Source organism: Diceros bicornis, chromosome 21 (genome assembly GCF_020826845.1).
Source record: "Diceros bicornis minor isolate mBicDic1 chromosome 21, mDicBic1.mat.cur, whole genome shotgun sequence".
In the NCBI taxonomy this organism is placed as follows: domain Eukaryota; kingdom Metazoa; phylum Chordata; class Mammalia; order Perissodactyla; family Rhinocerotidae; genus Diceros; species Diceros bicornis.
In genome coordinates this window covers 27,001,491-27,012,623 of record NC_080760.1, presented here as the reverse complement: position 1 = coordinate 27,012,623, position 11,133 = coordinate 27,001,491, and the positions used below count along the sequence as shown (strand labels likewise).

Below are 11,133 nucleotides of genomic sequence, written 5' to 3'. Positions count from 1 at the left end.
TATTTTGTTTTTTTAAACCCAATCGCCATTTTCCCCCGAGAGCTAGAAAGTAAATGGCCACGTTTATCCCCAGGATCAGGAAATTCAGACAGAGGCACGTTGTTTAGGAGGCGCCCAAGGTGAAGTCGGAAAGAACTTGTGGCTGCAGGTCAGTCTTCCTCTCCAGTTTTGGGCGGTGCCTCCTGAGCTGCCCCCAGACAGATAGGCTGTGGTCGCCAGAGGAATTTTCCCAGGGAGAGACTGGCCTGAAGGGCACCTCAGGTCCACGCTGCGGTTTGCAGTGGTTTGCATCACCAGCGCGGGGACAGCGTTTTCGTTAACTAGGGTGAGTGAAGACCGCGAGCGGACTCCGGCCCCAGGCCCGATCCGGGCAGGCGCGAGAAGGGGGTCGCGCACCGCAGATCCTCCCCCCTTCGCCGGTTCCCTCAACCGGCGGGAACCCTGAGCCTCTGCAATGCGCCGCCCCCGCGCGGCTTCGGGAAACAGAGCCTGCAGCTCAAGCTGCTGGGGCCCTGGCGACAGGGGCCGAGCCTGCAGATCGGGAGCCCCGGGAGCAGGACCTTGGAACCCCTGGCGCGCAGCCCTCGCCGGGGCACGTCCCTGCGCCCCACCTACTGGTGCCGGCCCTTTGGTCCCCCGCCTCTCTCCCCGCTTCGTGCGCAGCCCCGGCCGCGCTCCAGCGGCTGCGGAGGCCGAGAGGCCGCAGGGACCCGAGCGTGCGGGCGGCGAAGGCACCACGTGTCCGACCCGGGCTGGCGCGGGCGGAGCGGGCCGGGCCCGACTCCCCGAGCCTGAGCTCACATCAGCGGCGGCGCCCGGTCTCGTCCGCACCCGACCCCGGCCCAGCGGGGCCACGGCCACTCGGGCGCGCGTGGATGCCTCCTCCTGGACGGCGCGATGGGGCCCTTCTGGCAGAGAAAGGGTAAGACCAGGCGTCTGCGCGGGCTCTGCTGTCAGTGCCCCCGGGCACGGAAGGGTGACTGATCCTTGCGGTCCCATGAGGGCCGAGATGGGCGCTCGGGACCCCGGGAAGGCCCCTTCCAGTGCCTGGGGGTATCCAGGAAAGGGAGACTCAGTAGAGGCAGACTGAGGGACAGCGTCCCTGATTGATTGGTGACTGAGACGGTTGGGCTGGACGTCTCGTTGCAACAGGCAAGGTTGACCAGGCCAGTGGTTTTGGGTCGCCCTTTACTAATTGTCCTCGGGAGTGGGGCTTAGAAATGGTGCCTTTTGATAAGGAAGGTTCAGTAACGACTTTACGGTATCCGAAAAGAAAGCCTCAGTAGATCGCTCCAAAGATGTGGATGCCAAAGTCCCCGGAGGACACTTTTCGAGTTTCTACTTCCTTGGGGATTTTTCATACAGATTGTTTCAGGTGAGGAGGGAGGACCTATTTTTCAACAATGTGTTGTTGAAGGCCTCAGCTGATGAGCTCAAAACATTCTGGGTGTCATCAACAGGTTTGAATTTAAAATGGGTGAACTGTAGGGGCCGGCCTGGTGGCGTAGTGGTTAAGTTGGCGCCCTCCCCTTCTTTGGCTTGGGGCTCGCGGGTTCGCATGCCAGGCGCTGACACACCGCTTATCAAGCCATGCTGTGGCGGCGTCCTGTATAAAGTAAAGGAAGATGGGCACAGATGTTAGCCCAGGGCCAATCTTCCTCAGCAAAAAAGAGCAGGATTGGCAACAGATGTTAGCTCAGGGCTAATCTTCCTCACCAAAAAAAAAAGTAAAATGGGTAAATTGTACAGAGAAAGAGATCTGTAAGCTTAAACTGGTGCGTGGGAAAAGATTATTAAAGCTTTAAATGGAAGGAGTCACCTGGGGAAAGCTGCTTTCCTGTTGTTTTTATCATGTTCTTCTGTGTTGAACAAGCAGTGAGGTCAAGGAAAGCAGGCACCTCCACTGCTAGGTTCCTTGCAGGTCCTCTGGCCCCGACCACAGACCCTGGGCAGCAGAAGCAAAGAGCAGCTCCAGTGTCTGAATCTCTCTTCTCAGAAAAGGGCCAAATTTGAAGCCCACAGTTCAGAATCTTCAACTTACAGTTTCTGCTGCAGCACTGCTAGCTCAGATACTTGGCCAGGCACATGTTAGAGATGTTTGCTGCTTCTTCCCCAAAAGGTGCCCTTGGGGGCAAAAGAAGTAATCGCTGTGCCAAGGTGTCTCCACCTGTACATTTGGGAGAACAGTAGCACCTGTCCCCTTGAGAGATGGGTCCAAGTGAAATTATTTTTTTACTTGCTGTAGGTTTTAGAGCAGAGATATATTATCACAATGCAGCTTTTGGTTATTTAAGTTATTTGGTAATGACACTATTTTCATGCAGAACACATTTAAAGCACACTGTTCAATCCTTGTTGATCTCCATATATTTAAATCATATATTTAAATCATATTTCATTAACTTGGTTTGCATTTAATAGTCTTTAAAGTGATATAATTGAGACCAAATAACTGTATGAGTTCTTAAATGGTAGTTTCCTGAAAAACAGAGTCCAAACTTACATTTTTATAGATGAGCTACTGGGGCTGGCAGAGAGTTGTCCAGGGGTGTGAATTAGCCAGTGGCAAACCTAGAACCAGCCATCTCTTCACACCCAGTCCCGTGGCTTTCTCATAGGGGCTGGCCCTGTGGCGTAGCTGTTAAGTGCGCGCGCTCCGCTGCTCGTGGCCCAGCTTCGTATCCCAGGCACACGAGGATGCACCACTTGTCAGGCCATGCTGTGGTGGCGTCCCATATAAAGGAGGAAGATGGGCATGGATGTTAGCCCAGAACCAATCTTTCTCAGCAAAAAGAGGAGGATTGGCAATGGATATTAGCTCAGGCCTGATCTTCCTCACAAAAAAAAAAAAAAAAGAAAAAGAAAGAAGCATAAAAGAGTAACTTTACAGACTAGTGATTGGCAGGACTTTGAGATGGAGTGAAGGAGTCTGTGACTGTAAAGGAGTAGAGTAGCACGAGGGAGATCTTTGTGATGATGGCATAGCTGTCTATCTTGATTGTGATGATGGTTATACGAATCTACATATGTGATAAAGTATCATAGAGCTACACACGCACATTGCACTAAGGTCAGTTTCCTAGTTTGATATTATAGTACTTTATTTTTTTAATTTAATTAATTTTTTTATTGAGGTAGCATTGGTTTATAACATTATATAAATTTCAGGTGTATATCATTATATTTCAACTTCTGTGTAGACTACTTTGTGTTCACCACCCAAAGTCTAACTGCCGTAAGTCACCATACAAATGTGCCTTTTTAGCCCTTTCGCTCTCCCTCTCCCCGCTTCCCCTCTGGTAACTGCCAATCTAATCTCTATAAGTATGTGTGTGTTTGTTGTTGTCGTTGTTTTATCTTCCATCTGTGAGTGAAATCATACGATATTTGGCTTTCTCCATGTGACTTACTTTGCTTAGCATAATACCCTCAAGGTCCATCTGTGCTGTTGCAAATGGCAAAATTTCATCTTTCTGTAGCTGAGTAGTATTCCATTATATATATATATACACCACATTTCCTTTGTCCATTCATCTGTTGATGGGCACTTACATTGTTTCCGAACTTTGGCTATTGTGAATAATGCTGCAATGAGCATAGGGGTGCATATATCTTTTCAAATTAGTGTTTTCGTGTTCTTTGGGTAAATACCCAGAAGTGGAATAGCTGGATCATATGATAGTTCTATTTTTAATTTTTTGAGGAATCTCCATACTGTTTTCCATAGTGGCTGCACCAGTTTACATTCCCACCAGCAGTGTATGAGGGTTCCCTTCTCTCCACATCCTCTCCAACGCTTGTTATTTCTTGTCTTTTTAATAATAGCCTTTTTGACAGGCGTGAGGTGATATCTCATTGTGATTTTCATTTGCATTTCCCTAATAATTAGTGATGTTGAACATCCTTTCATGTGCCTGTTGGCCATCTGTTTTTCTTCTTTGAAGAAATGACTGTTCAGATCCTTTGCCCGTGTTTTAATTGGGTTGTTTGGTTTTTTGTTGTTGAGTTGTATGAGTTCTTTATATATTTTGGGTATTAACCCCTTATCAGACATATGATTTGCAAATATCTTCTCCCAGTTGTTAGGCTGTCTTTTCATTTTGTTGATGAGTTTTTTTGCTGTGCAGAAGCTTTTTAGTTTGATGTAATCCCATTTGTTTATTTTTTCTTTTGTTTCCCTTGCCTGAGGAGACATCTTATTCAAAAAGATACTGCTGAGACTGATGTCAAAGAGCATACTGCCTATGTTTTGTTCTAGGAGTTTTATGGTTTTGGGTCTTATATTCAAGTCTTTAATCCATTTGTGTGTGTGTGTGTGTGTGTGTGTGTGTGTGTGTGTGTGAGAGGAAGATCAGCCCTTAGCTAACATCCTATGCCAATTCTCCTCTTTTTGCTGAGGAAGATCGGCCCAAGGTTAACATCCATGCCCATCTTCCTCTACTTTATATGGGACGCCGCCACAGCATGGCTTGACAAGCAGTGCGTCAGTGCGCGCCCGGGATCAGAACCTGCGAACCCAGGGCCACGGAATTGGAGCGCGTGCACTTAACTGCCACACCACCAGACCGCCCCGGTAATAGTATATTTTTAATAAATATTTTCAAATGAATGAGTGAATAAAAGAAAGACGTGTATATACATGTAAGTGTATTCTCATTTATGAGAAAATATTAACATTAAATTAAAAATTCAGCTCCAGGTTATTTTTCCCATGTGGTCTTGTGAATTGCCAAATTGTAGTTAAGGTGAGTAGTTCTAGTGTAAGGGCAGCCCATTCCATCGCTGGGAAGATCCAGTTATCCTTATATTGAGATTAAATTTGAATTCACCTAATTGTAATGTCTCTACCGTCACCCAACCAGAAGAGGTTCTTAATAATGACATCGTGTGAAACCATGCCAGCTGCCTTACAGAGGTCCATATGCTTTGCCACGTGTCCCAAGCTGGCAGCCTATGGACAAGATTCAGTCTACAGATGTATTTTGTTTTGTTTTAAAAATCAAGGGAGTATTAATTAATAAAAGATTGCAGTTAAATTTTTTTTTTTCGAGAGGAAGATCAGCCCTGAGCTAACATCCATGCTAATCCTCCTCCTTTTTTTCCCCCAAAGCCCCAGTAGATAGTTGTATGTCATAGCTGCACATCCTTCTAGTTGCTGTATGTGGGACGCGGCCTCAGCATGGCCAGAGAAGCGGTGCCTCGGTGTGTGCCCGGGATCCAAACCCTGGGCCGCCAGTAGTGGACACACGCACTTAACCGCTAAGCCACGGGGCCGGCCCCTCAGTTACATTTTTTTTAAATCAAGAGGATTCACATAAAAATCCCAGATTTCTGGCTTCCCTGGGAAAATAACATCAATTAGAGCTAAGGAGTGGTAGCTGGAGTGCAACCTCTTCTATTCACAGTGCCTATCACCATTCCATTTGCTAGTACACTGGGCCACTTAGGTCATTTGTGTTAATTGCCTGGTCTATGTAAACTTCTGAGTTTGTGTCTTCTGTCCTGACCACTTCTCAGACTGGCTAGTCTTAACCTACTTTGAAAAAAAAAAAAATGAACCCAGTCTTGCTGAGTTATTCTTTGGAGCACAAGCTGATCTCTAAATTTAATCACTTTTTTTCTTCTCTAAGTGCTCAGAAACCATCTTTTTTATGAATTCGTGCCAGAATATTGCCTAATATTTCATTTCAGTCTCATCAAACAGTGTTTTAGAGAGTCTTCCGTCTCTCTAATTTTTGAAAATCAGAACTATATGCTTCATTTGTAGATTTCCACCCTCTTGGTATCTCTCCTCATCTCCAGATTCTTCAAAGATGTTAACAGTGTGATCATAACCCTATTTGTAAAAGGTGAGATTATAAAGCCCAGGACATAATTTGTCTATCAAATGAACTAAATGCCTTAGAGGAAGCTAGTAGCATTACTTGGCCTGAGCTTTAGTGTCCTTTACTAAGTTTTATTCCATCCTTTTTAGTTTGGAGATCATTTTACTTGATAGAGAAGTGAAAGAGTAGCGGCAAGGTTCTGTCTTCCCTTAGTCATCCATCAGTGTTAAATGAACTGCAACAAGTAATGAGGTGTTATACTTTTCTTTCTCTTCTTCTTTCAAACATAATTAAAGTGAATATTTTTCTCATTCTTACTATTTTTACAAGTCATAGTTCAAAGTTAGATTCCAGTCTTCCTGATACTATGAACCAAAGTTTTGTTGCATTAAGTGTTCCTGGAAACAGAACCTTGGGTTTTTCAATTTTTCATGTTAATGGTAATAGTGTTTATTATCATATTTAACTCAGATTTTAAATTGATTAAATACCACTATTTTGTCTGATAACATGGTGATGATGTGAAGGAGAGATTACAAAATAAGAATATCCTGAATGACCTTCTAAGTTGAATCTGAAAGATGAATACAGGAAGGGAAGGAAGTGGCAAGTTATCTATTTCTCTGAAACTATGGAATAAAATGTGAGTTTGATCTTAGAAGTGCACATATTTTCTTATTCCCTGAAGAAAACTGCAAACCTTTGGTGACCCAACCAAAGACAGTTCCCTGAGTTTAAAATCATAAAAGTCAATTTAAATTCAACTTACTAACAGTGAGCATTTCTTTCCCAAGGGCAGAGCTGACATCTTTTGTAGTACAAATGACGAGTGGGGTGGAAGGTAATATTAACCTGTCCTCTCCCTTCTTCTTTGGTTTAACCTGTACCCAGGGAAACTCAATTCATAATTTCATCAATTTAACACCATTAATACACATTAAATTAACTTTAAAAGGTGAGGTATAATAGCCTGAGTGAGTAGGAGCCATTAAACCTAATGACACTTAAATACATTTATCACAGTGATGCATGTCTTTAAAAGGGCCATTATGTTTTTCTGCAAGATAGAAGGGGTTTGAAAGTGTACACTTTATATTATCCAGCTGAACATTCCTTAGTATTCATTTGGTCCTTAAAACATATTAAAATGGAAGAAATAACTATAAAGTTATTTCTTATGTTTTAACCTAAGGGGAACTTTTCTTGCTCCCAAGAGCAAGGCTGACTGCTTTGGGTGCTTTGTCCATGGTACTGAAACTGGCTTTTCCTCAGTGGCCCCACTACAGGGTCAGATAGAGGGGGGAAAAAAGGATTGATATTTATTCCTGTTAATGACCTATAAGAATACAAATATTGACTTAGAAATGAATGTATTGTTCAACTTTATAATCAACATCACAAAAAATTTGCACACATTGCAAGTCTGTGTATTGGATAATGTGCAACATGGAGACTGAATTTTTAACGTATTTGAAGTACAGCTTGTAAGTTTGCATCATTTTGCTCTTACACTTCCTTTATTTATTAAGGTATACCGACAGAAATAATATTGAACAGTTGTCAATTTCTATTTGTTTTCCAAAAACTCTTCATTTTGGATTTTCTTGGGCCCATAATAATGCTTTCTCTCTCTGATTTGTTTTATATTCCTCCAGTACAATGAGAAACAGTGTTAAAAATGATCTGCAATTAAATTTCTCCCATACTTTAAAACATATCATGTTAACACATGAATAAATTACACTATTAGGGTTGTTATTTCTCTTCATGGCCTTAACTTTTTCATAACATTTTTCATCCCATTATGCTATGCCTTGATCTATATTTCACTGCCCTAAGGAATTTCTTTCTCTTTTTACACTACCTGCTTTTATCTGCCAGTGAAAATTTTGCACACGAGGGAGAAGAAAGAGGCGAAAAAAATTCACACACACACCCTTGACTTCCTTAATGGACATTCACAAGAAGTGGAAAATTTCTTTTCTCAATGGCTCTAATATATTTTCCAAACGAGTTGTAATAATATTAACGTGACCACAAACTTCCAACTGATCGGATTTATACATTCATCATGTGGCTTGTTTTATTAGTATACAAGGGAGGCTCCATCTCTGGGACTTATTTTCTCCCCATCAGGATATTTAAGCCGAAAACTTTGTCAGACTGTATCAGCGTTCCCTGAGCAAGCAGTAATGCAAACTGCGATTTTAGCATTAGCATTCTATTTAGAACAAAGGGAGGCGCCCGGAAACACTACACACCAGTGCAGATTCCTTTGGTTTTCCTTTAGAGGGAAGCCACAGCCATCTAACTCTCGGGTTCATTTAAACAAGTCTCCAACCCTTGGCTCCAGAACGGAAGCCTCACATAGCTGTTTATACTTGCCTGAGACAGTGATTTTTGATTACTTCTCCTTCCTGATAGGTAAGTTTGCTTGTGGTGATGAGGGAGGAATATTTGTTTTGCTAGAGGGTTCTATTTTTGTCAAAGATTGGTCAGAAAAATATTAAGAAAGATGTAGTTAACTAAACCACATTTTGTAAAATGTTGCTGAATTTTCCAGAGAAGCCTAGTTTTGGAGTTGGAAGGGATCTGGAGAAAATTTGTTTCCAAGTGAGCATTTAAACAGCAAAGAATTTAAACTGGCTGATTTACGATTCCTGCAAAAAAAATTTAAAAATGTGTCATAAAAATTAACCCTAATTTGTCACTTTAGTAGAAGGCAGCTTTCCTTTATCCAGCCATACAAAACTACTTCCTGTGTTCTTCACTATGAGCATCTTGATCTGGCTGACAAGGAGAGAGCTGCTAACTCCAGTGCCATGTAGCCATTCTGACCCTTGCCAGCGAGACAGCAGTTGAATGAGTGAGTGAGTTTCAATGAGTCTCTATCCAGAGTTTATTCCAGACTGGATAATTTTATACTGCAGGCTTTGCTTTAGAATGTAACTGAGAAATAATGCTCTTGACATAGAGGCATTTTAATTAAATTAATTTGAATGTGGTATCTTAGCTGTTTTGAGGTTGTACAAATTGAATGCTTCTGTGGCCTGTGAGAGTTTATATGTGTTCTCCTGGTTGGGAGTTGTCACAGATTAGGATTAAAGTGTCATATCTGCTGTTTAGTAGAAATGCTTTATTATTTATTGCTAAAGTATCTAGTATGTAGATTTTCAAAAATAGCTACTATGAATTTAATAATCTAGTTTACAACTTGATGGAGACTCTTGCGGGTGAAACTGGATTTAAATATAGCTGTTTTCCTATAGGCTCCAATCCCAGTTGACAGTAAGTGGATGCCAACTAAACTCCCACCTCAGCAAGGGGGAAAAGGGTTGCCCACTGCCCTAAGACAGCTTTCTCTCCAGTAAGGCTTATCCTGTTTTTGCAGAAGTTCAGAAATCTATCCCAAAGAGATGATGATTATTGTTATTATCCGAGTTATCTCATTGCTGATAACATAGAGAGCTGTCATACTTGTGCTGTCCCTAATTCCTCATACCCACCTGGTGCCCCAAGCTCATCTTATTTGAGGTCATGTGGGTGCAATAGCAAAGCAATTGCAAAAGAATAGTGCCCTTGTTGTGGATAGAAACTAAAAGAGCAATGTTTTCTAACCTTAGCTGCACATTAGAATCACATGGCAGGCCCTGGGCATAAACACATTGTAGTTTGCCAGGTGATTCTAAGATTTAGTCGAGGTTGAGAACCACTGCCTTAGAAAGAACTATCTCTCTGCATGATTTTTTTTTTTTTTGGTGAGGAAGATTGGCCCTTGGCTAACATCTGTGCCCATCTTTCTCTACTTTATATGTGGGACGTCTGTCACAGCATGGCTGGATAAGCGGTGTGTAAGTCCGAGCTCGGGATCTGAACCTGTGAATCCTGGGCCACTGAAGCAAAGCATGCGAACTTAACCACTATGCCACCAGGCCTGCCCTCTCTGCATGATTTTTAAAAGTCCTCTGAAACTGCTGTCTTCTCCACCCTGGGCAGCAATATCAGATACTGGAGTCATTTATCTACTTTCGAGATAAGTAGTAAGGTAGCAAGGTTAATTCAACAATTCAACAGAGCATGGCGAATAATATTCAAAGGGGTGCAAATGTATTTAGCTTTGAGAATGTAAAGCAAGATGTTTTATCTAAATGGTGATGTATTTGGAGTCAGGTATGGAAAAGTAGAATTTTAAAAAGTGTTTAATTTACTTTTCCATATCTCAATTTATCTACAACTACATATAAAAAGTAGTTATTCAGCAATGCTTATCAGAGTTCCCCTGTCCCTGAGACCCATCTTAGCCTGCAGTTGGGGAAATACCCAGGCCAGTTTCCTCATTTAGAACAAATGGCTAGATTACTACTTTACTTGGAAGGTTGCTAAAAGGGTTCATGGGATAATGCATGTTCAGATGTCTAGCATGGTGCCTGAGACACAGCCGATGCTTAATCTAAGTTAGTTTTCCCCTTCCTTCTTCAGCTTATTTTAACATCAAAACATCCCAGGTGGGGCCGGCCCAGTGGCGCAGGCGGTTAAGTGCGCACGTTCTGCTGCGGCGGCCCGGGGTTCGCCGGTTCGGATCCCGGGTGCGCACCCGCTTGTTAAGCCATCCTGTGGCGGCGTCCCATATAAAGTAGAGGAAGATGGGCATGGATGTTAGCCCAGGGCCAGTCTTCCTCAGCAAAAAAGGGGAGGATTGGCATTGGATGTTAGCTCAGGGCTGGTCCTCCTCACAAAAAAAAAAAAAAAAAATCCCAGGTTAATGGACCGGCCCCGTGGCGTAGCCATTAAGTGTGTGCACTCCGCTGCTGGCGGCCTGGGTTCCGGACCCGGGGCGCGCACCAACGCACCACTTGTCAGGCCATGCTGTGGCAGCATCCCATATAAAGTGGAGGAAGATGGGCACACATGTTAGCCCAGGGCCAGCCTTCCTCAGCAAAAAGAGAAGCATTGGCAAGGATGTTACCTCAGGGCTGATCTTCCTCACAAAGAAAAAAAAAAGAAAACATCCCAGGTTAACCTTTAGACAATGGGTATGGAAAAGCTATTATGTCCTACGTGTAGGGTTGATTCTCTGTTTTTTAAAGTGGATTAATTCAAAACTTTGCCTGGAACATGATGTGTATTTCTTTGTAATTCGTTTCAAAATAATTAAGGAAATTCGAAGTAACTAGGAAGTCATGCAGAAAATGCAAGGTTTATTAATGTGCCTAAATGTTGTTAAAATAAGGAAAAGGAAATGGCTAAAATGCATCCTTACTTTGGTAATGGTGGCAAGTATACTGCAGAAATCATTTAAAATTGAGTT

The 11,133-nt window shown here is 42.8% G+C and overlaps 1 protein-coding gene across 1 annotated transcript in view; it reads left to right on the top strand.

The window, feature by feature from the left end:
• The first annotated feature begins 287 nt into the window (after positions 1–287).
• The window catches only part of SYBU (syntabulin), a 107,065-nt gene continuing 96,219 nt past the window's right edge, over positions 288–11,133 (top strand). The window contains exon 1 of the mRNA XM_058564807.1: positions 288–325. The gene's annotated coding sequence lies outside the window, so the exon portion shown is untranslated. The remainder of the gene's footprint in view (positions 326–11,133) is intronic.